General features: G+C 41.4%; 1 protein-coding gene across 9 annotated transcripts in view; it reads left to right on the forward strand.

Annotated features, from left to right (window-relative positions):
- PLCB4 (phospholipase C beta 4) overlaps nucleotides 1–27,612 on the forward strand; it is a 486,557-nt gene that overhangs the window by 11,973 nt on the left and 446,972 nt on the right. For 4 of the 9 annotated variants that reach the window (XM_021077453.1, XM_021077461.1, XM_021077465.1 and 1 more), the window contains exon 2: nucleotides 22,512–22,564. The exons of 4 other annotated variants lie outside the window; for them this stretch is intronic. The gene's annotated coding sequence lies outside the window, so the exon portion shown is untranslated. Of the gene's footprint in view, nucleotides 1–8,843; nucleotides 10,025–15,702; nucleotides 15,806–22,511; nucleotides 22,565–27,612 lie in introns of those variants that run through there. One more of the 9 variants, XM_021077458.1, reaches the window with a different exon arrangement.

The raw sequence follows: 27,612 nt of genomic DNA on the forward strand, positions 1-27,612 counted from the left end.
GCAGGTGTAGGGAACACAACCACAGCCAGGGTGGGTGCTGAGGGGGCACTTAGCAATGGTGGGGAGCTTTCCTGCTCCAAGTGAAGGGGCAAGAAGGACTGTCTCATAAGACCTGCAGTGTCCCTGCAGGAAGACAGCAGGGGATTAAATATCTATGCCTCCCTCTCCTCTTGTCTCCCAAACCCTGGCTGAACCAGATGAAAACCAGGGCAGGAGAGAGGAGGCAGAAATGTAGAAGGATGGTGATTGGGTCTGGGCAGGCAAACGGCATGTTCTTCCCACCTGTTGTTTGAGGGCAGAGGTGGGCATGGATGAGAGGTCAGGCCAGGCTGAAAAGCCCGTGGCTTGGTTTTGTGGCCAAAGAAAGAAAACTACAGCTGCAGTGATTCAATTTCGATGGAAACTGGGCATGTTCTGTAACATCACGTGGCTGATGCCTGTAAGATGCCTTAGGGTAACACTTTAATCTTTTTTTTTTTTTTTTTTTTTTTTTTTTTTTTAGTTTGTTTGGAATGGATTGGGTTTCTTGGGAAATGAGCAGCGTGGGGAACTTTATGTATTTATCTGAAGAACACAGAGTATAGGCTTTAGACAGGAGAGACAGAAGGGATTCATAAAGTCTGTCAACACAGAGTTGGGTACCTAATATAATTCCTTTGCTTTTAATATTTTATGAAAATATTTTATCTAAAATGTCAGGTACCTGGGGAAAGAGATGAGGAGGAAATTAAGGTTATTAACAGTAATTTTCCTTCAAAGAAGTCAATTTAACTGAATCATTAGCATCGCTGAGGAGAAACGAACACGCTGTGTTTTCCCATTTGTTCAGCATGGCAGTAAGACTCCGGGATTTCAGGCTCATTTATTCCCTCGCTTTCTTGGTGCTGTTGTTTGAAAAGGTGAAGACAGCTCTGTTTAGTTTGTGGACTTGTCCTGAATGAACAAGCAATGCAGCTTGATTGGAATCATAAAATCATACCACTGGAAGGAATGTCAGAGTTTGTCTCTTCTTCCCTGCATTTTTTATGGTGTAAGAAACTAAGACACTAGCTGTTACCAACTGCTGCTGTGCAGATTCCCTGAGTGGGTGACTCTGGGGAAGTCAGAGCCCCTCACTCCAAAGGAATTGCACTAGATTAAATCTTTGTTTGTTTGTTTTTTGGCCATGCCCATGGCCTGCAATATTTCCTGGGCCAGGAATCAAACCCGTGCCACAGCAGTAACAACGGAGTCCTAAACCAATGGGCCACCCGGGAACTCTCTGGATGATTTCATTTTTGCTTTTACCCTTGTAGATTCCTGAAGTCCCTGATTCCTGGGCCTTGTTTGTCCATTAGACAGTATTTTCGTATATTGGAGGTAGGCCTCCTCGAGCACCTTTTCTACCACCTGGCCTTTAAAATGGTATTCTCTGGAGGTGTTTACATTGCTCTCAACTCTTCTCATGGTAAAGACTCTTTCTGTACAAGATAACTCATCCACTTCCACCTTCTTTACAGCCACTTATTCACTGATGACTCCCATACCCCTGACTTCTTGTCTGAGCTCCTGTTATATCCCATTTTCTGCTGGAGGTCTTGCCATTGAAGTCTTATGGTGATTTTTAAATAAGTGTGCCCAGAGCAGAAGGCCTCAACTTCACCCAAACTTATGTCTCATTTTGAGTTCTCACTCTTTGGAAAACCAACAGTCACCAGTCGGTTGAGTTTACCGTTGATATCTTGCCATTTCTCCTCTCCCTTCCTGCTAATATTGCCTGAGTTCCCATCCTCAATGTTTCATGCCTTGGTTGTTCCAATAACCTTTCATTCAGTTTCCCTGTTGCCCCCTCTCTCATTCATTCAATCTTTCATCTTTTCTATTAGCTATTAAATAAGTATCAGGTACTATAACAGTGAGTGAGTTGCAGCTCCTGCGCCCAGGGGTTTGTAGTTTGCTGCAGGAGATAGACACATACACAGCTACTTTATAGATTTCTGTTTTTGCCCCTTTGCTTCACCGTCCATAGTCAGCTGAAGTCATTTGCACACAACCAATCTTATTGTAGCATTACCTCCAAAATGCTTTAATGGCTCACTTTTGCTTTCAGGACTTAATTCTATTTCCCCAGTTTACCAAATACAGGACATCCATGGCCGGACCTCTGCAATGACGTTTTCATACCTTTATTTGCATCACCTGTACTGAGCTATATTTAAATCCAAAGAGTGTAAAGACTGCGGCCACAGTGCTTATGTTTGATTTTGCACTCAGTCCCCTTCTTCAACTGGGAAATTGCATAGGCCTTCACAGACCTCTTGCAGTTGCCATCTTCTCCGTGAAGCCTCCCTTGATTTCATCTCGCATGGTCAACTTCAGTCCTCCTGTTGAATAGTTTGCAAATTTTAGCCACAACATGACTTTCTTGGGGGAAGGAAAGAATCTCCCTATTAAAGATTAAATCAGTGTCTCTTCAGTGAATGAATAGCAAAATGCCATTGTTGCCAAGTCTGCAGGGTGGGGCAAATTAGGAAAGCAGTCTGATGAATAAGCAGAAGAGGTGCCACATTTAATAAATTGAAGTTATCTGCAGTCTTATTACAGAGGGTTAAAGTATTCCATGTTTTTTGTTTCTGTTTTTGTTTTTGTTTTTGTTTTGGTTGCGTCTGTGGCATATGGAAGTTCCCTGGCCAGGGATCGAACCTGCACCACAGCAGTGACAGCACTGGGTTCTTAACCTGCTAGTTCAACAGGGAATTCCTTCCATGATTATTTACACTGGTCACTGAGAAGTAGCACAACCATCAATTTGGAAAGATGGTCAGTAACTTGAAAACACTATATTCATTATTTCTGCTAACAGAAATTCAGATATATTAATTTATTGGTAAACCAGAACCAGAGGAGACAATTTCCCTGAAAATAGTTTGTCATTTATTCCTGGTAGATAAACTGTCATACCGTTTTTTTTTTCCATTTTATGGGTTTGATTTTAATCAATTTATGCTTATTTTTCATACAGTGTCTTAGACCCTGAATCAGGGAAGTTTCCTTATTTCCATATTGGCTGAGAATTTAGAGGAAAAAAGAATTTTTTTGATCAGATTATTTTTTATTACATGAGACTCTTGGTAATCCAAAATGCTTTGTATTTTCTTGTTGCATTTTATTTTCCAAATGACCTGTGAATGTATCAGTGCCAAAGAGAGAAAGCAAGAGAGCTATTAATTAATTGAAGGAAAATATTCTGCTGAATATTGTTTTTGGGAGAGCATCTTTTGTAGTTCCCACATCAGGAGGGAGCTCTCAATTCAGGATGTCAGTTTGAATCTTAAGCAAAGTGTGACTTTGATGGCTTTAGTCTTGCCCCTCTCCAAGCTTGCAGTGTCAGTGTTTGAGATGTTTCGTCTTCACAATTGGCATCTTTTTGTGATTTAGCAGATTTTTTTCAGCTTTGTGTTGAAAAAGTGCTGGCCAGGTGCATTAATGATCGGACATATGATTATTCAAATTTGAGTGGAGACAGTGTGTAGACGGATTATGGTTTAGTGATTGCAGCTGCTGAGAAAATATTTCATGATAGCCTTTTGGAAGCAAAGAGACTATTTCCCTTTATTTAGAGCCTTTTTGGATCTGTGAGACCCTCTGAGAATCTTCAGTCTGGCCTCATTCTGTCCATTTGTCATTCCCTTTGAAACAATTTCAAAGTAACTGCGTAAAGTTTTTCTCCCATCTGTCATGAATAACACACAGAGATTTCTTAGGCAGCCACCAGAGGGAAAGGAGGAAATTTGAAAGCATAGATGGTTTGGGTATTAATACCTATCCTAAAACTGACTGATGGAACCAAGCTCTCCTGAAGCATTCTGTTGCATGTTAATTTTTATTTTCTCAAGTTTGAATGTATAAACATTTCTAAGCATAGCAGACCAACCATTTTTAACATCAAGATTGACAACTGATGGAGTTCCCGTTGTGGCGCAGTGGAAAGGAACCCCACTGGTATCCATGAGGATGCGAGTTTGATCCCTGGCCTCACTCAGCTGTGAGCTGTAGTGTCAGTTGCAAATGTGGCTCGGATCCCGCATTGCTGTGGCTTGGCATAGGCCAGCAGCTATAGCTCCAAATTGACCCCTAGCCTGAGAACTTCCATATGCTGTGGATGCAGCCCTAAAAAGATCTGTAGCCGAAAGGAACCTGCTCCTCAATTCAGAGCAGCACAGGCATTTTATTATTTTTTATTTTTTTTTTTTGTCTTTTTGCTATTTCTTGGGCCGCCCCTGCGGCACATGGAGGTTCCCAGGCTAGGGGTTGAATCAGAGCCATAGCCACCAGCCTGTGCCAGAGCCACAGGAACGTGGGATCCGAGCCGCGTCTGCAGTCTACACCACAGCTCACGGCAACGCCGGATCGTTAACCCACTGAGCAAGGGCAGGGACCGAACCCGCAACCTCATGGTTCTTAGTCGGATTTGTTAACCACTGCGCCACGACGGGAACTCCAGCATTTTAAAAACTGTCTGGAAATGTTGCACTTTTTACCAAACCAAGGCCCTCCGCGCTTTGTTGGAGAGGGGAAGGTATAAATTCCCTGGAAAGTATCCTTCTCTTCTAAATAGGTTTCTGGTCTAGAGTATCTCAAGAGAGATTCCTGAAGGCAGCCTTTCGATTGCAGAAGGCATGTGATGCAAAGAACACAAGTGCTAGTAAATCAGTGCTACCCAACCTCGCAGAAGGTGAAGACCTTAGAAAGGTAGACACACACACACACACCACACACACACACACACACACACACACACACACACACTTTGGAAACTGTAAGCTCTCCAGTCACAGTGTAGATGGGGGTACATAAAAGTCACGCAGTAAAAAAATGGAGTCAGTTCTTTGATGTTTTTGAATCTTTACTGGGTGGCTCTGTGATATTTTTTTTCTTCTTTTTTATTTTTACGGCTGCACCTGCTGCTTATGGAAGTGCCCAGGCTAGGGGTCGGATCGGAGCCTCAGCTGCTGGCCTATACCACAACCACAGCCACACCAGATCCAAGTTGCATCTGCACCCTACACCATAGCTCACAGCAACACCAGATCCTTAACCCACTGAGCGAGGTCAGGGATCGAACCCGAGTCCTCATAGATACTAGTCAGGTTCTTTACTGCTGAGCCACAGCAGGATCTTCCCTCCTTCCTTTCTGATGGAGCTGTGATTTTGGCTCAGGGTAGCAATGTGCCCACTTGAAAACACTCCCCTCCTTGGCCTCCCCTGCAGCCAGGAGGGCTCACCCAGTTCTGACTATCGAGACTCAGGCTGTTTCCTGATTGCTTCCCTTCCTTCCTGGCACCTGGACACTTGCAACCACACAACACACGTGTCTGTGGTTATGACAGAGCCATGCACTGAGGTTGGTAGAATAGGAAATGGAGGTGCCCAGCATCTGGGGGCCTTACCTGAGGGGCTCCACCGGCCCTCATCAACTTCCCTATGAATTTCCTGTTAACTGAGAAAAATAAACTGCTGTTTGGTAAAGTCACTTTGGTGAGTGTTATGGCACGAACGGTGTCCGTCCAAAATTTATTGGTGGAAGCTCTACCCCTCCGTCCCTCAGAATGTGACTGTATTTGGAGATGAGGCCTTGAAAGAGATAAATAAGGTTAAAATGAAGCCGTTAGACTGAATCCAATCGGACTGGTGTCCTTATAAGAAGAGCTATTAGGACACAGGAGAGAAGGCGGGGCCGCGGGGGGGGGTGTCTGCCTACAGAGGGAGGCCGTGTGAGGACACAGTGAGGAGGTGGCTGTCTTTAGGCCACGGAGAGTTCCCAGAAGACAACCCTCAATCTTGGACTTCCAGCCTCCAGAACTGGAGAAAAACAAATTTCTGTTGTTTAAGCCACCTCATCTGGTATTTTGTTGTTTTGGCAGCCTCAGCAAAGCAATACAGTGGGGTTTCCTTTACATGCAGCTGAAAGCAGCCCTACTGATAGAGAAAGCAAAACAAGTAAAAGCATTACAGACCCAAATGATATTTCTGCTGTTTCTTTTTTTATGAATGTTGTCTCCGTAGCACTCTTGACACAGCCCTGGATACACACACACACACACACACACACACACACACACACACACACACACACACACACACACAGGAAGCTTCCTTAGGCCGAAGGTGCCTCTTTGTGTTTCCTTGTTCGACTGCATGATATTTAGCATATAGTCTTTTAAATAAATTATTTCAAGGACAAAAAAAAATTATTTAAAGAATGAACCTGATGATATTTAGGAAAACAGAATGGTCAAATTAGACTAAGGATAAAAAACACATCTGCTCTTTGATCATTTCAAGATAATAATTTTGATACTTTGAACATATAATTCTTCATTTGAAAAGGTGATTTTTGTTTCCAGTTGGCTTAGTTTAAAGGGTGTTTGCTTTCCCTGAACTTTTGTAAGTCAGTTTATTTATGGGAAAGGATTAGATAAATCATGTATCTCCTTTAATCTGTATATCTATCTATCTATCTATCTATCTATCTATCTATCTATCTATCTATCTATCTGTTTTTCCTCTGTGAATTTCATATCCTTCTTTAAGGATATCTTAGGGTTGAAACATTTCATGTTAAATTTTCCATAATTAGGCTCTTGAATCATTGCTTAACCTATAATTTGATAGGCAATGTGTACTTATTGAATTTCTACGCTATCAATCTCAGTCCTGGGGTAAGTTTTTCTTAAAATAAAAGTGGTTGTGGTTCTTCTTTCTTAACTTTTACCTTCTATCTTAACCTTTAATTCAGGAACTATTTAAATTTCTCTTTAAGTTGTCGGTGCTTTTCTAACATTCTTTTGTAGAGAATAAATTGTATAGACTTTCATTACATGCAGTGTAGTATTTTGCTGGATTTGGTGCTTTTCCATACATTGTGCTGGTTTTTTTAAATCATGCAGAAATTTGATGGTTTTGGTATGATATATTTTGTTTAAAATACTCTATCCAGAATCTGACATTAACTACAACATGAAATGAGATCAAGGTAGTATGATGTCCTGACTTCCTTTTTTTTTCTCTGACCGCCCTGAGGCATATGGAGTTCCCCGGCCAGGGATCAGATCTGAGTTGCAGTTATGACCTGAGTCACAGCTGAGCCAATGCCAGATCCTTAATCCACTGGGCTGGGCTGGGAACCGAACCTACCCCCCGCGCTCCCAAGACAATTTGGCTCTCACTGCCAATCCCATTTTGCCACAGTGGGAACTCCTACATCCTGCCTTCTTTATGTGGCATGAAATTTCAGTAACCCCATGAATTCATTTGAATTTGAATAAACCGATTTTGAGCCCTTTGATGATTTCAAGTGATCCTGACTTACTCTCAGTTTTAAAATCAGATACATAGTAGGCTCCTAAACACCTCCTAAAATGAATATGTAAGATGAGAACATTGACCACATACTGTTTTTCTACTTCTCTTTCTTCTTTCATGGTTTTGTATGTCCTATTTTGGATTTGTATGCATTCTGCTGTTTCTAAAATTGGTAGCTAAGCGATGCATTTTTTAACATTAATTATCAAGTTTTGTCTTACTCTTAAATTTCATGCGGTTTGTGAGGCGGCTCTGTGGGCATCTGTTTACCTTCCTGACACCCACTTTGCTGGGTTGAAAATATGTTGACCTTGACTATAACCTTGACTATAAGAGAGTTTAGGAGAGTTGCCTAGACTCTGAAAGCGTAATGCCCAGTGTGATTGTAAATGTTTGTTCCTATAACATCCTCAGTTATGTAATAAAAGTAATCCAGACAGGTGTCAGGATACTTGAACCTTTTACACAGGGATTGGCCCTATACAGCACAGACATACTCATGAGAAAGAGTTCCTTTTTTGAAGAATCTTTCACCAAACTGAAGGTTTGGCTGACAGTCTTGAGGCATGACTCTGTGGTCATTTCAACCACAACATCTGGAGGAATGTCTCTTTCTTCTTTGAACAAAATGATATGTTTAAACTTTTTTCTTTTGAAGGAATGTGATAAAATGTGTCCATTGCAGGACTTATGTTATAGTGGAAAAGTGATATGAATTAAATTATCATTGAAATTTTTACTTTATCTGCTTTTCTCACTTAAGGAATGTATGTCCTTACAGATGCAGGCAAAGCTAATATGACAGTAGAAAAAGTGATTATCCAAAACTCATTTTATCTAGATTGAAAAGGATATATTTTATAGCTGAGGATCCCACACAGAAAATACCTTCCCAGACTTTTTTTTTTCAGGGCCATACCCACAGCATATAGAAGTTCCCAGGCTAGGGCTTGAGTCAGAGCTACAGCTGCAGGCCTATGCCACAGCCAGAGCAACTCAGGATGCAAGCTGGGTCCACAGCCTACACCACAGCTCACGACAACACCAAATTCTTAACTCACTGAGCGAGGCCAGGGATTGAACCTGAGTCCTCATGGTTGCTAGTCGGACTTGTTTCCGCTGCTCCATAACAGGAACTCCACCTTCCTAGACTTAAATTGTGGATAGCATCAGTGTGTTGGGAAGGAAACTGGAATTTAATAAAGGTCGGGCATTCCCAGGTACTTCAGGTTGGGCATAATTCATGTGGAAGGCAGCTGAACAAAATTGTTGTAAATGTGTATTTTGGGGTCCTAGCTTTGTCACTGACTAGCTGAGTTAACTTTGGGCTGGTTACTGACCTTCTCTTTCTCATTGTCATTTTTTTTTTTTTTTTTTTTTTTTTTTCTTTTTTGGCTGCCCTGTGGTATATGGAGGTTCTCAGGCCAGGGATCAGATCCGAGCCGTAGCCGCAACCTACACTGCAGCTGCGGGAATGCTGGATCCTTTAACCCACTGAGCTGGGCTGGGGATCCAAGGTGCGTCCTGGTGCTGCAGAGACACTGTGGATGCTGTTGTGCCACAGTGGGAACTCCCTCATTGTCATTTTTCACATCAATCCTGTGAAAGATGTGACTGTATTCCTACTCTGTAGATAAGGAAACAGAGGCCCATGTAAGCAATTTGTTCAGGGCTATACAACTAGCAAGTTGCAGTGCTTGAATCTGGAGCCAGACCCCTGTTCAGGCTCCGTGTCCAAGAAGCGTCTGAGTAGCTACAGAGTTGATGGTTTTGACCAAGTAGGCTGGTTGCTTTTGTGTTGAATGAGCTCAGAATAGGGCACGGGTTCTGCGAAAAAGGCTCTGAAAAAGGAATTGGGAGAAGTGACTTGTAGCTAGCCCTTCTCTTAGCTGACTGACTGTCCTTGAATGAGTCATTGGTCTTAGTTTCCTTATCTCTTAAGTGAAAGAAAGGCTTAGGCTTGTAGTATTCTTTCAGATTTATTCTTTTATCTCATGAAGTATTAGTTTTTGTCTATAGTAATACACCTTATGTTGAAGTCTGTTTGTCTTGTATTAATATAGCCTGATCAGCTGCTTGCATACATGGTATAATTTTTTTTCCCCAACCTATTTGTATATTTCTGTTTGAAGCATATTTCTGGAGTTCCCCGGTGGCTCAGCTGGTTAAGGATCCAGCATTTGTCGCTGCTGTGGCACGGGTTCTATCCTTGGCCAGGGAACTTCCGCATGCTATGGGTAGGGCCTAAATAAATAAATAGCATTTCTTTGTAGGGAATGCATAGTTGATTCTGCCTTTTAACTTATTCCTATCATTATTATGATTTTATCCATTCTGATGATTTTTGCCATTTGAATGGAATGTTTACTCCATTTGCATTTCAAGTTGTTAATGTGGTTGTATTCTGGAGTTAAAGTCTTAAGAGGTATATTAATTTACATTTTGATTTTCTATGTCTTAGTTTTCTTTCTGATTTAACTTTATGAAAAATAATCTTGTATAGGTTGGATACTTATCAGTATAATTGGTTTGTTGAATGCGTCATGCTTAGTAAGACACAAACAGAACATAGCTTTATTCTTCTTTTAAAGGTATTGGAAAAACTAACTTTGAAAAATCAGAACAGGGAGTTCCAGTCATGGCTCAGCAGTCAATGAACCCGACTAGGATCTATGAGGATGTGAGTTCAATCCCTGTCCTCGCTCAGGGGGTTAAGGATCCAGCGTTGCCATGAGCTACGGTGTGGGTCACAGACGTGGCTCGGATCCCATGTTGCTGTGACTCTGGTGTAGGCCAGCAGCTACAGCTCTGATTGACTCCTAGCTTGGGAACCTCCATATGCCAGGTGCATGTGTGGCCCTAGAAAGACAAAAAGACAAAAGAAAAGGAAATATTAGAACGGGTAATACAATGTAAATAAAACTTCCGTTTTCCCGTGTAGTGAACCCTAACTTGGTGGTTATCATCCCCAAGAAAGAAGGATCCTTTCTTCTCTTTGTGCTCTCTTTCCCACTGTCTCTGGCTCTGCCACAGTCAGCAGGGGCAGAAGAGGGACCAGGGCAGCTGCAATTAGCTGATGCTGTTTTCATGGCCAGCTCTTTCTCAGTGTACCCTAACGGGTTCTTGGGAGGTCCTCTGGAGGGTCCATCAACACCATGCCATTTTTGGGTGTGGGCAGTGTAACTCCTTGGTGGCCACTTATGCCCTGCAGCTCCTGACCTCCAGTTATATTAGTGGAGTGTCCCCCTGTCAAGACATCCCACTTGGGTGGAGACCTAACAGCATCTGAATTCAAACCCCATTATCCTTTATAAGATTCACTTGGGGGAGTTCCCGTCGTGGCGCAGTGGTTAACGAATCCGACTAGGAACCATGAGGTCGCGGGTTCGGTCCCTGCCCTTGCTCAGTGGGTTAACGATCCGGCATTGCCGTGAGCTGTGGTGTAGGTTGCAGACGCGGCTCAGATCCCGCGTTGCTGTGGCTCTGGCGTAGGCTGGTGGCTACAGCTCCGATTCAGCCCCTAGCCTGGGAACCTCCATATGCCGAGGGAGCGGCCCAAGAGATAGCAACAACAACAACAAAAAGACAAAAAAAAGACAAAAAGACAAAAAAAAAAAAAAAAAAGATTCACTTGGTCCACAGGAAAACTTACATGTTAGCGCCATCAGACTCGGAAGTGTAGCCCATTTCCACTTTAGCTGAGGCTCTTTTGCCTTGTTCTACGAATGCAGATGCTGATCCACTGGCCTTGAGGGCTCAGTCTGCACACATGCTCCACTGAGCAGGCTGAGTTTCTGCACTGAGGCAACATCCAGCCAGAGCATAGAATAGTAGCCTCTCTCATGGCAGATAGCCCCAAGATAGGAGGCTCTTTTGGAGTGCTTGATCTGCAAGGGAAGGAAAGGGAATCACTGTCTGCCCCTGAGAATTCTCTTTGCAGAAGTGTCTTCTGCAATGCAGGTTATTGTTCACAGACTCTGGGGGGTGACCTCTGGACTTGTTTGACCATGTGTCGCCAGGCCTGTGGTCCTGTGATGGGAACTTACCACATACTGCCTTTAGCATCAAGACTTTGGCTGAAAATCTGAAACCGTAGAAGACTTTCCATTCTGCTTCTGTTGAAAAGAATTTAGAAATTATTAGCTTATCTAGGAAGATATAAAGAGAAGTGTTATACCTTCAGTTGTATTTAGAACTTGTCAACTACCCCACTCTGTAATCTTCTCCCTTCATAGTAATGAGAAATACAAAGTACAGAGGAAATGCTTTTTGAATCAACTCATGGTGATTTTAGGATACTAGTCTCTGGGGAAGAGAGGGGTGACCAATATAATAACAGGAATAGGGTTTCTTGTCTACAGTGCTCTTTATTAATTTGGATAAACATTTGGTCACTTAACTGGGAAAAAAGAAACCAAAACTTTTGTTAGCTCAGTCAAACCAGTGGCTTAGGTTGGCTAAGGTAGCTAAAATATGAAACTGGGTTGACAGGCTTCCCTTGTGGAAATCTCTAAACAGTACAGATGATATGTATTTAATGTATATTTTATATATATAAAATATGTTTGTGTCTGTAATATGTGTATCTGTTGATGTTTGTATAATATATATGTATATATACATGTAGATACTTATTTTTATAGTCCTGATACAGCTGTCAGGGAAAGAGTTGACATACAATGGGGTCATTCACATGCATTTTAAGAATTGGCAAAGAGTAATAAGTAGCACAGATGAAGGAGAATGGTTGGAAAAAGAAACAGGTAATTTTCTAAATTTCTGCAGCAGATTCAGATGAATATAAAACATATTTATCAGTTCATTGGTTAGCTTATTTTGAGGTAGAAAATAATCTCTCTCTCTTTTTTTGTCTTTTGTCTTTTTGGGGCCGCAACTGCAGCATACGGAGGTTCACAGGCTAGGGGTTGAATTGGAGCTGTAGCTGCCGGCCTACGCCAGAGCCACAGCAACATGGGATCTGAGCCACATCTGCAACCTACACTACACCTTGCGGCAACACCAAATCCTTAACCCACTGAGCAAGGCCAGGAATCGAACCCGTGTCCTCATGGCTGCTAGTCAGGTTTGTTAACCACTGGGCCATGACGGGAACTCCAGAAAATCATCTCAAAACATTTAATACCGGAGTTCCTTTGTGGCATAGCAGGTTAAGGATCTGGCATCGTCCCTGCAGTGGCTCAGGTTGCTGCTGTGGTTCCGGTTCGATCCCTGGCTCTGGGAACTTCCACGTGCCGAGGGGGTGCCACCCCCAAAAAAAGCATTTAATACATCTTTGTGCTAGAATCCATAGGTGCCAATATAAGAAGTCATTTTAAAGGTATAAATTTAATTATTAATGTTTTCCAAATATATTGACATGCATCTTTTATCTAACAGTAGTGATTTCTGTGGCTAAAAAGGAGAATATATCTTAGTAGGATCTAAGATTTAAAAAAATAACTTTGGAGCTTATAAAAATAATACATGATCATGCTAAAAATATTGGAGAATAACCAAGAAGCACAAAAAAGGCATCAAAAGAGCTTGCTCTTAATCTGATCATGAACAGCTAACTATTATAGGCCAGAATGAGAAACACCAGATTGCTTTTTGTTTATTGATACTTTTTTTTCCATGAGTTATAAAAAATTGGCCTTTTCATGGCAGAACTTTCTTTGATCTATATTTAATCATCTTGCTTATTTTTCTGTTAAAGACTAATAAGAATTCTCTTTCATGGCTAGGCTTTATATGTAGGGTGTGCACCAGTATTGTGGCCAGTATCATCAGAAATCTGATAAAGAGAACTTCTCAAACTTTGTTGTAGATTTTTGTCTAAATTTTTGAGCCTTAGTTGTTATGAATTACTTTAAGATGCAGAAAAAGAAATAAGGAAAGAGAACTGATGCCTAAGAAAAAAGATATTTTAGGAGTTCCCCTGTGGCACAGCAGAAATGACCCATGAGGTTGTGGGTTTGATCCTGTCCTCGCTTGTGGGTTAAGGATCAAGCGTTGCTGTGGCTGTGGTGTAGGCTGGTGGCTACAGCTCCGATTCAACCCCTAGCTTGGGAACCTCCAAATGCCATGGGGGCCCAAAAAAAGAAAAAGAAAAAGAAAAGAAAAAAAGATGTTTTAACATTTAAGCCTGTTTTTTGTTCTAGCTGTAGAACTTACTATGGTGGTTAATTTAATGTGGACCTTGATTTTTATTTTTTCCCCTGTAAATGGGGCAGTGTCTATCTGATTGTGGGGTCAAATACAAGGAGGAATATGAATGATTTTGGCCTATTTTTCTGAGTGTACTTTGAGCAAGGTAAGCATTCATGAAGGAGTCCTAATTTGCTAGAAAGCTTAGAGTTTTGGGCAAGAGATTAACAAGAAGTTGTATACAGAGGTCTACTTTAAGTATTATCAGATACTGTCTTTGTAAGAGTATCTTCATCCCATTCTTAATAAAGCCTGTCTTTTAAAATGTTTAGCCTTTGGTGAGGATTGAACACTTTGACAAATAATCCTTGAGGAGAAAAAACTGTGTGTGCAATAGTGATATTTAATTGAGAATAGACTTTTTTTCTATATCATGGAAAAGTATTGTAATGGGTTAGCTTAAAAAAGAGTATGTTTGGGATTTCCCATTGTGGCTGAGTGGGTTAAGAACCAGATTAGTATCCATAAAGATATGGGTTCCATCCCTGGCCTCGCTGAGTGGGTTGATGATCCAGCATTGCTGCAAGCTGTGGCAAAGGTCGAAGATGTGGCTCAGATCTGGCATTGCTATGGCTGTGGTGTAGGCTGGCAGCTGCAGCTCTGTTTCAGCCTCTAGCCTGGGAACTTCCATATACCATGGGTACAGCTCTAAAAAGAAAAAAAGAATGTGTGTCTTCTTAAAGATAATCCATTCAAGAGATCTTTTGTGGCCCACCAGGTTAAGGATCAGGTGTTGTTACTGCAGTGGCTCAGGCCACTGATGTGATGCAGGTTCTATCCCTGGCTCTGGAACTTCATGTCATAGGCATGAGCAAAAAAAAAGGTAATCCATCCACTATCTATAAAGAGACCCTACATCCTTATACTAAGTCATGATTTTTCCCCACAGGGATCTGTATATAGAACATTGAAAATAATAGATAACTTGGAGTTTCTGTTATGGCTCAGCAGGTTAAGAACCTGACATAGTGTCCCTGAGGATGGGGGTTCAATCTCTGGCCTTGGTCAGTGGTTAAAGATCTGCTGTTGCCACAAGCTGATCCATGTTCCATCACTGTAGCTATAGGACTCAGCTGCAGCTCTGATTTGAATCCTGGCCCTGGAAACTTCCATATGCTGCAGGTGCAGCTGTAAAAAGGAAAAAAAAAGAAAAAAAAAGAAAGTAATAGATAACTAATAAAAAGGGAAGGAAAAAGTGGAAAATGTTTTGTCACAGAAGAACTATCCTGAAGTAAGTTTATCTTCTAACACTTTTTTCAGGTTTTTTTTTTTTTTTTAAATGGATATTAGATAGATGTCGTGATAGAAATAGTGACTTGTTAAATACTCTGTATTGTTTAAAAAGTGCTGGAAAGGTTAACCTGAAATGGCAGAGCAAAGAGGCTCGTGATTAGGCTAATACACTGCAGTTAACTTTTCCATCTATGCATGTTCATCACAGACGGTGCACATATTGTGAAAAAATAATTGCCAAATGTTTCGGGGGTGGTGATTCTGTTTCTTCTCCACGAGAATTTATGAAGTTGTTAAATAGGTTCTTTGGAGTCATCACAGTTTATTTCATTAAGATGTTTACTAGATAAATATTTCTACTAAATTTTCATCAGCCTCAAAGATGATTCCATGAAAAGTGTTAGGAGTCCATTATTTATTCCATGAAAAGTGTCAGGAGTCTATTGCAAAATGCATCCATTTTTTTTTCCTTTTGACAGTGGATTTTTTCCCCTTTTGGTTCAAATTAGGCCATTATTTTATTTTATTATTGTTTTTTTGGCTGCACGTGTGACATGTGGAAGTTCCTGGGCAGGAGAATGAATCTGAGCAGCAGCTGTGACCTGTACCACAGCTGTGGCAATGCCAGATCCTTTTGCACCACAGCAGGAACTGCACCACAGCAGGAACTCCACCAGTCCAATATTTTAAACTGCTTCAGTAGATCTGATATCTTGTGTGCATAGAAGCAGTGGATTATATTGTAAGCCTACCTACCAACATCTGCAAGGTCTTGGTGCCACATATTCTTGCACACATGTGTAAGCTGTATGTGCATGTGTTTACTATACATGAGTGGGGGTAGTGTTGGAGGTGGATCTTGGTTTCAGAGAGAAGGTGAAGCCATACTCTCATAGGTTTATTTTGCATCATTTCTAGGTTCTATAAGTACCTGGAGGCTTAAAAACAACAACAACAACAACAACAACAACCAAATGTGCTGTAGATGTGCAGAACCTTTGTAGTTCCTTACAGCTATCAGGTGAGCTAGAGAAGGTCACTGCCTATGTCATACCAACCATGGCTGGTTTCTGACATGGACAAACAGTAATTGTGCTTGAGGTTGCAGTAGACCCTTACCCTGGATATACAATTTTGAGGCCATAAACTAAAGGTTCTCGTGAATGTTATATCAGCTAATGTGTACAGTTTATAAATAACATCTTAGTAAAGACCAAGATGAGGAAGCAGCATAATATAGCAGGAAAGCAAGACTGGACATTTCTGGGTTTGAATATCACCTCTGCCTTTTAGGGGGTATGTGACCTCAGGTGAGCTCTCTAGCTCCCTCTAAACTTGTCCTCATCTAAAAGGGGAGACCTGAAGTTCCCGTTGTAGTTCAGTGATAATAAACCTGACTGGTATCCTTGAGGACATGGGTTCGATCCCTGGCCTTGCTCAGTGGGTTAAGGGTCCAGGGTTGCTGTGAGCTGTGGTGTGGGTTGTAGATGTGGCTTGGATCCCCTGTTGCTGTGGCTGTGGCATAGGCTGGCAGCTGCAGTTCCTATTCAACCCCTAGCCTGGGAACTTCCATATGCCACAGGTGTAGCCCTAAAAGAAAAAAAATGTAGGGAGGAGACCCTGGTTCTAACTGGGGGTGGGGCTTGGGAAATTAATGAAATACTGGATATATAGTCCCTAACACATCAGTTGCCTAAAATAGCTACTTCCTAAGTGTAGTCCTTTTTCTTTCTTTCTGTAGACATTTGAATTAAATATGTCATGTTGGGTCAATTGAACAACTCATATTTCTAGAAAAATCATGATCCCAGATTTTATTTTTTGGGATTGCATGCTTTTCATAAAGTCTTTTGGAAAAGGAATCTGTGTGTTGTTTTGCCGATTTCTTCATTCAGCATTTGTCAGTTCTTGTTGCATGCTAGCTTTCCTGAATGCTAGGTGTTCTATCAAGAGAAATCAACAATTAAGAGAGAAATGACTGTAGAATTTTGAGTTCCACAGGATGTGCATTGCTGAGGCCCTGGAGAAGCATAGAAAAGGGACCTCTGAACCGGGAAAACTCTCAAGCCCTTAAGAGGTGCTCTCTTGGTCTTGTTTGGTGTTTTTCAGAGATGTTTCATTTCTGATGTTTAATTTAGCCAGACCTCTAAATATCCCCTTTCCTTCTTTCTTGAGACATACAGGTGCCTGGCCCGTGGCATACAAAGGTTCCAGGGCTAGGGGTCGAATCAGAACTCTAGCTGCAGGCCTACACCACAGCCACAGCCACAGCAATGCAGGATCTGAGCCGAGTCTGTGACCTGTACCACAGCTCACAGCAACATTGGATCCTTAACACGCTGATTGAGGCATGGGATGGAACCCGAATCCTCATGGGTACTAGTCGGATTCGTTACCGATGAGCTACGACAGGAACTCCAAGACAAAACAGGTTTTGAAGGCTCTCTTGGGTTAGAGCCTCCATTTCTTGATCATTGATGTAGTACTGCTCTCTTTTTGGTCATCATTCCCTTTTGTATCCCTAACCTGAGAGTGTCGTGGTCCAGAGGAGGGCCCTATGTGGCTTGTTAGGATGACGTGGCCTGTTGTTTCTGATGATTTTTCTGATGGCTGCTTGCTCTTAAGCTTGTTGGCCTTTTAGTGTGAGGAATCCTCTTGACAAGTGGGAACTGGCGATGAGGTCAGTGCTGATTACATAACCCTGTTATTGGACAGTTATGTGGAGCATCACAGTCAGTGGAAAGAGAAGCAGCTTCTGAGGACACAGAGGGGAGGATAAATTATATCTGGTATTTGTTGGAGTATTTTTGCCTGTGGATATCTCTGCCTGTGAATTACAGCAGTTTAAGCTCACAGAAGTCACACCTGACATGAAGTGCGAGTTTAGGAATCCAAACATTTTGGGAGGTGCAGCATCTCAGCTCTGCCACTGAGAACCAGGCTCTTTTTGACTTTCATCCTTTGTTGTCTGACTTTTGTCTCCATGGTGATAAGATGGCTCTCCTCCTTCCAGAAGCTATTCCCAGGAAAGAGGAAGGGAATATGTTCCTATCTTGATTGCAGACTTTCTCAGAGCCTTCTTTCTTACATCTTCTTGGTCAAATTTGTGTCACATGGCTACCCTTAGTGCAAGCAAATCTGGGGAACAGACCATCTTAGCCTGACGTATTGTCCCCCAGAAGAAAATCAAGGTTGTGAATGTTGGTTAGACAAATAGCCATAACTGCCTTACCTGGGGATTTTATTTTTGTCACTTTTTTTTTTTGCTTTATTTTTAGGGCCACACCCGAGGCATATGGAAGTTCCGAGGCTAGGGGTTGAATCAGAGCTGCAGCTGTCGGCCTACACCACAGCCACAGCAACTCGGGATCCGAGCTGTGTTTTTGACCTACACCACAGCTCCTGGCAACACAGATCCTTAACCCACTGTGCGAGGCCAGGGATTGAACCTGCATCCTCATGGATACTAGTCAGATTCGTTTCTGTTGCACCACAACAGAACTCATTTTTTTTTTTTTTTTGTCATTTCTAATGACCTTTGGCTTAGATTTCACAATGTGGGAAGTATTAGTTGCCACCTTTTTACTGCTTGTATTTGGCAAACATTTCTTAAATGCATAAGACCTTAAAATATACTATTCCCAATGTAATAAAACTTGACCTCAAATTATGGCTGCTTGAATGAAAACTATGTGAGTGTCCATGTAAGCTAATGGAAGTGTCTCTCAGCTCCTGGAATAAGTGGCTGGAACTGAGATTTTCAGAATGTAAAAAACCAAGATTTGTTTAGCTGACCTCCATCATGCAAGTCTTTCATAATTATTATCCACACACTCCCTGCTCTGATCCTCAGTCCTTTCACCCATAAACGTGGAGGCCTGCCTTGTACGGCTGGGTTGCTCTGGTTTTCCCATAAAACTCCCTCTTCCAGCTTTTATGTGCTTATCCACTAAGTCAGACAAATTTCCTTTTCAGAATTTGGCGTTGTTTTTTATTGGAAAGGAAGCTGGTTGTTTTAGGCCAGGAAAACTTGAAAAAGAAAATTGAAAACCATCAACCACTTTTTTTTTCTTTCTTTTTTTTTTTAATCCTCCAATTTCCTATTAGGTTTCAGCATTGGGAGGACTTGTGCATGTTCTGGTCAGAGGGAGGCAGAGTTTGTCCTTACCCTGGTTCATCTTTGAAGCAGACTTGGCACAGTTGGCATGTAGTCTTCCCCCAAACCATGATAACAAATCTTGCTTTTTACTTTATGTGTAGAGTCAGATTTCCAGTAGTGGTGTCTGGCAAAGTCCGTGAGTCAAATTCCAACGCCCTGAGGATGACTTTATGTGGCCTGTGACTTTACCTGCTTGCTCTGGACACTGGATCTGGCCTCATCTGACCCTTTCCAGCCTCTTCCAAATCTGGCCAAGTTAGTGCTTTTAATCTGCAGAGTACCCATATTTTGGCTGACTCCCTGTGAAATTGGGTTGGAGATCTGATAGTTTATATCTGTGGTCCCAAAGCTTGCACCAGTAAAGGATCTCTCTCTTTTTTTTTTTTTTTAAATGATGCACTCTCAGATCTCTTGTTGAGGAACATTTTGGTTCATGAAACATCACAATGGTATGCGTTAGAAGCCGTCCATTTTCCTACTTATATTAATCAAAGGCACCTTTAACTACCAACAGTTTCTGACAAGCATGAAATAACCAGAGTTTCTGTGTTGAAATCACTTAACTCAAATCAGAGATACTTCCAATTTAAAAAAAAAGCTTTATTGCAGTTAAATATATGCTTCTTATTCGGCTTTTAAAATATTGAAAGGAAGCTTCAAGGCCATGATTATTTCACTTATAAAACTAACTACAGGCTCTTAAATTTTCTTAGTGTGATATTTAATTAATTAATTATTTATTTATTTATTTTTGTTTATTTCCCTAGATTTTCCATTTTTGGTGAAGGGTTTTTGAAAACAGGAAGGACATGATATTTACGATTTAGTCCTCTCTTTCTTATATTTTCACACCTAATTTTTGTCAGATGGTTATTTTTTAACCTTTTTTCATGGAAAAATTTAAATATAACGTAAGAGTAGATCAAATACCACAGCGAACCTTCAGATATTCATCATGGACGCTTTGTTTCATCTCTTACCTCCCTTTCTAGAACCCCAGCTAGCTAGTTTGGTGGCAAACCTGCGATCTCATATTATTCCTGGACAGCCAATTATAAATCGAAGCTCTGTGAGGAGCCCCATCCTAGTTGTTACTGAGTCAGAGATGAGGGTTTGCTTCACTTGACCCATGTTTCTAGATCAAGTTGAGCCTTCTTTCTGAATCAGTCATCAATCTCTGTTGGCTTTATGTTGCTAGTTAGCAGGACTTAGCTGTGCCCACAATTTCAGACGATAGAGTGGGCGGCTATGACACTTAGTACTCTGTTGGCAGCGAGTGGGTAATGCTGCTGACAATGAAGTGGACAAAGTAGGATAGAAAAGGTCCCAGATGGGATTTCCTGCTGTGGTGCATTGGGTTAATGATCCGGCCGCTAGTCTCTGTGTCTTTGCCGGTTTGATCCCCAGGCTGGTGTGGTAGGTTAAGGCTCCAGCCTGTGGTGTAAGTCACAGATGCACCTCAGATTCGATCCCTGGCCCAGGTACTTCCTATGCCACACCTTCCAAAAAGGGAGGAAGAAAAAAAGGCCCCAGGTACTCCTTGATGGGGAGTCCATCTGGGTAATTGGTGTTGCTTTAAAATGAAGAGGTTTTGGGAGTTCTCGTTGCGGCTCAGTGGTAGGGAACCTGACTAGTATCCATGAGGATGCAGGTTCGATCCGTGACCTTGTTCACTGGGTTAAGGATCTGGAGTTGTCAAGAGCTGTGGTGTAGATTGCAGACGTGGCTCGGATACCTTGGATCCTGAATCGCTGTGGCTGTGGTATAGGCCAGCAGCTGCAGCTCCAATTCGACCTCAAGCCTGGGAACTAAGGGTGCGGCCCTACAAACTAAAAAAAAAAAAGAAGAAGAGGTTCTGGAACAGATGTAACCAAGAAGGGTAGTACTCAGCCATGGGTGTGGTTGCAGGATCTTTCTGTATGATGTTGTTGGGAGAATTTCTTATTTAAAATTTAGAAAGGATTTTGATTGTCTGAAAAGGAGGTGGCAGCTGAAATAAGCACAAGCTAACCTAGGAGTTGCCATTGGATGTGTGGGTAAGTGAGTGAGTCCCTCTGGCTCTGATCTCAGATTTCTCCCTTGCTAGTCATTTCAAATCCTTGAAGCTCTTTTGATTCAGAAATTGTCATTGTTTCTGAATCTGCTCATCATCCTCATTGGAAGTTGTTATTTTTTACATAGAACCTAACATATCAGGGTCCGAGTCAGAATTATATTTTTATAATTATTCCATTAGCTGTTCTACTTAGATTTGGTGGAAATAGTTGATAGTGGTGGTTTAATACAAAATGATTAACTTGTATTAAATTAAACCATTTACTTCCTTAATTGGGCTTGAGTCGAGATATTAGAATAATTTGCTGTACCCCAATAAGTAATTTTGAGTAGAAAATTTAGTGTTGGAGTTCCCATCGTGGCTCAGTGGTAACAAATCCAGCAAGTATCCATGAGGATGTGGGTTCGATCCCTGGCTTCACTCAGAGGGTGAAGGATGTGGTGTTGCCGTGAGCTGTGGTGTAGGTCACAGACACAGCTCAGATCCTGTGTTGCTGTGGCAGTGGTGTAGAGGGGCAGCTGTAGCTCTGATTCAACCCCCAGTCTGGGGTTGAATATGCTGCAGGTGTGGCCCTAAAAGACAAAAAAAAAAAAATAAAGAAAAAAGAAAAATTTAGTGTTTACTAGCGACTAATAGGTTTTTATGTCAACTATTGAAAATAATAAATGTGAAATCAAATCAGAGGGATCTTATTTTGATTTGCTTTCCTTAACATATTTTTCTTGATCCAATAGTTTCAGCTAAGAAAAATAGTGCCCTTAAATGGCTTACTGGTTTAGATTTTTTAAAAAAATTAACAGAAGGAGATAGCTTTTAATTCTGTTACAGTATATAACCTGCACTGGCTATTAGAAAGTATTCACCTCCTTCTCCCACTGGGAAAATAGAAACAGGAGTGAAGTTTTATACATTCGTTTCTTAATTTATACAAATGCCTTATGGAATTAAACACAGTGCTTGAGGATATGACATTGGGATAGATATGGAGTGAATGTTTTAATTCTAAGTTTGAAAAAGTCCCATTTATTTTGTCCCATTTGCTCCTTAGGACTCACATCTTTGAAACCAAAATATTTAAAGAATTAACTTTAGATAGAAATTAAGAAATATTTTGGAGTTCCTGTTGTGGCTCAGTGATTAATGAACCCGACTAGTAAACATGAGGTTTCGGGTTTGATCCCTGGCCTCACTCAGTGGGTTAAGGATCTGGCGTTGCTGTGAGCTGTGGTGTAGGTCACAGGCGCGGCTGGGATCCTGCATTGCTGTGGCTGTGGTGTAGGCCAGCAGCTGTAGCTCCGATTCGACCCCTAGCCTGGGAACCTCCATATGCCACAGGTGCAGCCCTAAAAAAGACAAAATACAAAAGAAAAAGAGAAATATTATAAGATGATATATTCACAGTTGCCTAATACTGTAAATGATGCCCTAACATGAGGAAATTATAACGTCTTAAAAGTTTACCTTTGCTACTTTCTGTGATTAGTGGATAGTCTTTCTTCTTTTTTCCCACAGAAAAAAGATGGTTTCTCTATGATACAGGATCTTGAAATGTGATCTTTCTTAAGGTACGTGTATGTGCTTTTAAAAGTTAACTTATTATGACTTTTTAAAACATTTTGTTATCTTGACTACATTGCAACTCAAACTATTAAATTGAGAAGCCATTTTTATGCAGTGCATGCCATTGTGAGTTGAATTAAAACCTCCGATTCATCTTTCTAAGTTAAGTATTGTGTTTTCCAAGCTTTTTAAAGAACAACTGTTTTGAGCAAGTATTTGTCTACAGCAGTCAATGCGTGAGATGTGTAATAAGTGAATGTCTCTCAGTAGGTAGATTTTTTTTTTATTGAACTAGACTAATTTCAGCCTATCGAGATGAAATATGTTCCTTTTTTTTTTCTGTGGGTGGCGTCATTCTGGGAAGCCTAGAATTTGGAAGTATAGGATGGTCTGTGGCCAAAGTTGTCACAGCTTCCATTTTTTTCTGTGAGTTTTTTTTTTTTTTCCCCAGTGTGTGGATTGTGGTTTGCTTGTCACTTTATCAGCTATAACAAAGTCATGGACATTCTAGGTTTATTGGAGACTTTTTGCAATCTATACAGAGTCTCCAATAGGTTTCTCCATTTCATGGACGGAGCTCCTAGCTTTGTTTTCCTAACGTTTACTCTGTAGCGTGTACCAAATCTGCTGGTGTTCTGAAAGGTATGCTTGAGGATATTGATTCTGATGAGAGTGGCATGGCCAGAGGTCCCTAAAGGTGCTGGGAAAGTTCGAGACACAACTGTAGAATCGCTTCTGAGATTTGGGGATGGTCCAAGATCACCGCAGTCAAATCTGACCTTGGGCCACTATCCTTCACTGTGTTCCAACAGTCTCTGCTCAGATTGTAGGATTTTCATTCCTAGGTCATTTCGGGCCAGAGAAGATATGGTATGGAAACATTCTTCTCCATTTTATAATCACAGATTTGTGAATCTGATGGGGCGTGTCTTCATTCTTCTGTCAGCTTCACAAAAGTGACTTTTCACCTCCAACTTTCCATGACCTTGTCCAGCTTGTGGCCATCCCCAGCCTGGGGATGGCTCAGTTCTCCTCTTTGCCAGAACTCCCAAAGTTCCTTACCTGTTTATCACTTACAAAACATCACCTACCACTAGGGAGCGAAAAGGGAGAATTATGACATGGACTAGATCATTGGAAATCTGAGGTAAAGAACAAACATGCTTCCTTATCTCTAAATTGGAAATAGAGGAGATAACGCTGAGATGAAATATCTGTCCTACTATAAGGTGAGTTGAAACAACAGTGTACGTTCAGCATTTGGAAATAAAAACTGCAAGGGTATATTTGTAAATAGAGACATTAAACGAAGAGATTGCAGCTACTTTGCTGCAGAAATGGACTTCACAGATCTGCTGTGTGCAGATTACTTACAGCGAAATGACTGCAAAATTATGAACCAAATGTTTGCTTTACCTTTTTTTTCCTTGAAATTATTTCTTCAGATTTTGGCTTCAGAGATGACACAGAGCAACGTGAGTTAATCACAGGCGGAGGGCTGATGAACAGCATATAAATGTTGATTTATAAAAATACTCTTTTAGGAAATCCAAATTGTTAGACCTTGATCTTCTTCGCAGCTAGAATGATAATTAGGCTTCATTGCAGCATAAATAATTTATACTATACATCTGCTACCAGACATACATTGAAAAAATTTGGCTCCCAAGCATTAGGAAAATTGCATTTTCTCATTTCTCTAATACCAACCCAAAGCCCCTCTTGTGAGTGAGGACCCACATCTGTGCCATGTATTTTCACATATCTGCAGCACACCTGGGGACAGGGTCTTTAGAAGGGGCTTCTGACCTGTGTGGGTCACAGAGTCCAGGAAGTGGTGGGATATGTAAGAGGTCCTGGAATCCATGGTAACATTAAGGGTTGTTCACATGTTGAATAAGTAACGTCTCCCACATTTATGTGTATGACTCTTTGGAAATCCTATATAGTTGCTGTTGTTATGATGAAATATACATGAATATAAGGGACCTGAATTATGAGGAGTTCTTTACTTAGAATAGATGTTCTTACCAGGAGTTAAAGCACAACCATTATAAACTATTGTAAATTTGACTGTTGTAAAATGAGTTGAGCAACTCCTTTTGACTTTAAAACTGGGGAGTTCCGTCATGGCGCAGCGGAAACGAATCCGACTGGGAACCATCAGTCGGATTCCCTGGCCTCACTCAGTGGGTTAAGGATCCGGCTTTGCGGTGAGCTGTGGTGTAGGTTGCACACACGGCTCAGATCTGGCATTGCTGTGGCTCCGATTAGACCCCTAGCCTGGGAACTTCCATATGCTGCAGTTGCGGCCATAAAAACTGAAAGAAAAAAAGAAAAAAAAAAAAAGGGCCATAAAAACTGAAAGAAAAAAAAAAAAGGGCCCTCATCAACAGAGAAGTTTAGAACTGCTGCTCTAAAACATGGTGGAGGCATCTAAATCAAGTTGAGATTGAACAGTTGAGTCAGCCAAGACAGAGTCAGACTTTAAATAGTTATAGGAAAGAAATACCCACATATATATATATATTTAAAAAGATATTAGATTGTTACTGGGTCAATGGAGCAATTGGAGTCTTCTAAAAGACTAAAATAGCCTGCCTGCCTGCCTGCCTGCCTGCCTGCCTGCCTTCCTTCCTTCCTTCCTTCCTTCCTAATGGCCTCATCCATAGCATATGAAAATTCCCAGGCCAGGGACTGAATCTGAGCCACAGCTGTGACCTAACATGCAGCTACAGCAGCCTTGATCCTTTAACCCACAGGTCAGGGGTTGAGTCTGTGCCTCTGCAGACCCAAGCTGCTGCAGTCAGATTCTTAGCTCACTGTACCACAGCAGGAACTCCTAGTCTGCTTTCTTATCCGATTGGCTAGACACCACCAAAAGGCTAGAACTGCACTGTCCACTGTAATAGCCAATAGTCACATGTGGTTATTTAAATCTAAATTTAAGTTAATAAAATTAAAAATTGGGTATATCATGCACACTAGCAACAGTTTCAGTGCCCAGTGGTTACTTGTGGCTAGAGGCTGCATATGGCCAGCACATAGAATATTTTCAGCATCTCAGAAAGTTCTTTTAGTGCTGGGAGGGGCTGGCATCGCTAGGACTATTCCATACCACTTTTAGTAGCTTTGCCTTGAGGTCCTGGTACTGAATGGAGAAGACAAAGTCTGGTTTGCTTTGTCTAGTCTTGGGGAATCTTATGGATATGAATTCCCTAGGGCTTGAGTGGAAAAGAAAATTGTTTGCCCCATAATCTTCTTCTGGCTTCCCTCCCTCTGATAACATCTCATGACAAGTGGCAGGAGTCTGTATGTTGATGTTTTTAACATTTTATCATATCCGTAATAGACATTTGTCACAATTGGGACTGCCTAGCATCCGAGTCCTTTTCCTGAATTTGGGGGAATCCATCATTGTATGAAGCTGGGTGTGGGAGACTGCCCTGTTCCTCTTAAGTTCCTAGGCAGAAATGCCTACTTTTGTTTCTTCCTGCCTTCTGCCAGCTAGAGGGAGCACAGGAATTAAGGTCTGCCAAACTTGGGTCTACGCTTCTGGAGGGATGAATCAGAGAGGCAGAAGATGGCTTAGAATTCCACCCATCGCTGGTGCCTGAAGCAGCGTTGATGGCTGTGGATGTGGTGGTCGTGGTCTATGCTGACCAGGACCAGCAGCTTTGGTAGTAGGTCTAGTCCTATACCTATTGAGTCAGTTATTGACAGCAAGAGAGATACTAAGGAAATCAGCTTTTTTTAGGTGCATAAGGAGCCCAGACTAGCTTTGTCTATTCCTACTGACATCCTCCTTTAAGTGGAATAATAACAATAGGATAATTAAAGAACATCAATAGAACAAGACATCAGTATTCCTTTAAATTAGTCATAACACAATTGAGATATCCCATTATTCTGTAGTGGAGAGAAACCCTTTCACTGTCCCTCAATGAAAGAACTCTTATGTCAGAATTATAAACATCCCACTTTGGTTTAGTAACGGAAAGACTTTTTTTTGAGGAGATTGTTGTTTATAATCTGTTTCTCATACTCACGGTCTAATCAAAACCATTGCCTGTGAACAATTACACCATATCTGGTTCCTACACGCTAGATTGATTGGCCTGTTTTATTTGTTTTCCAGAATAAGCAGACTGTGGCGTATTGTTTTACACTATGTTTAAGCATACTGTCTGTTCTTCATGTGCGCTGCTTCGCCACTTTGGCACACGTAGCAGCTGTGTAACCATCTGTGTCATCATGTGTGTCAAATGTGGGACACAACTTCTAAAACCCATGCTCTGTCTTCCTTCTTCTGATTGGATGCAGATGACATGAAGCCAGTAGTGGATGGTGGGGAGACAGGGTCGAAGACACCTGGGTCTCCATTGTTGCATGAAGCAGGGCTGTTCGCTAACCAGGAAAACCACATGTTCCCCAAGAGAAAATCTTTGATGGTCAATACTTGCAGTCTTTCCCACTAATAACTATACTGGGAAAGATATAATGAAAAAAAAAAAGAGCATATGAGAGAGGGAGAGAGAGAAATAAACTTCTGTTGTGTTGAGGGCTTTATGTATTGTTACATCTATTTGTTACAGAAGCTGACGTTACCCTTGTTCAGCCAGATGAATCTCATCATTTCCTCTTATTAGGTAATAGTTGACATTTTTCTTTTTTAAGTTGCTCATTATCTGGAAGCTTCTCCATTGAGTAGTAGCATGGGTTATGCAGAATTATGATGAAACTGTTGGAGAAGCTAGGGCATGTACTTCCCTGTATTACTTCAGATAGATCTAAGATAGAGGAGAGCTTGATGACTCATGGGAGAGCAGTTTTGTAAAAACATAGATGTAGCATTTTGAGTGACTTTGTAATCTTGGATCACCGTAGAGATTGTGGGGCCTGAGTATCCAAGTTCACTGACTAATTTTCACTTCACAAGTGTGTAGAAAACCTTTGATAGTCTTATTAGAAAAGGTTTTCTAGGCTTATAGGTTTCAAGCGGGCTGTATAGGCAGACAATGAAGGGTTGTTGCTGTGGCATGAAAGGATGCTA

This window comes from Sus scrofa, chromosome 17, assembly GCF_000003025.6.
Source record: "Sus scrofa isolate TJ Tabasco breed Duroc chromosome 17, Sscrofa11.1, whole genome shotgun sequence".
NCBI lineage: Eukaryota > Metazoa > Chordata > Mammalia > Artiodactyla > Suidae > Sus > Sus scrofa.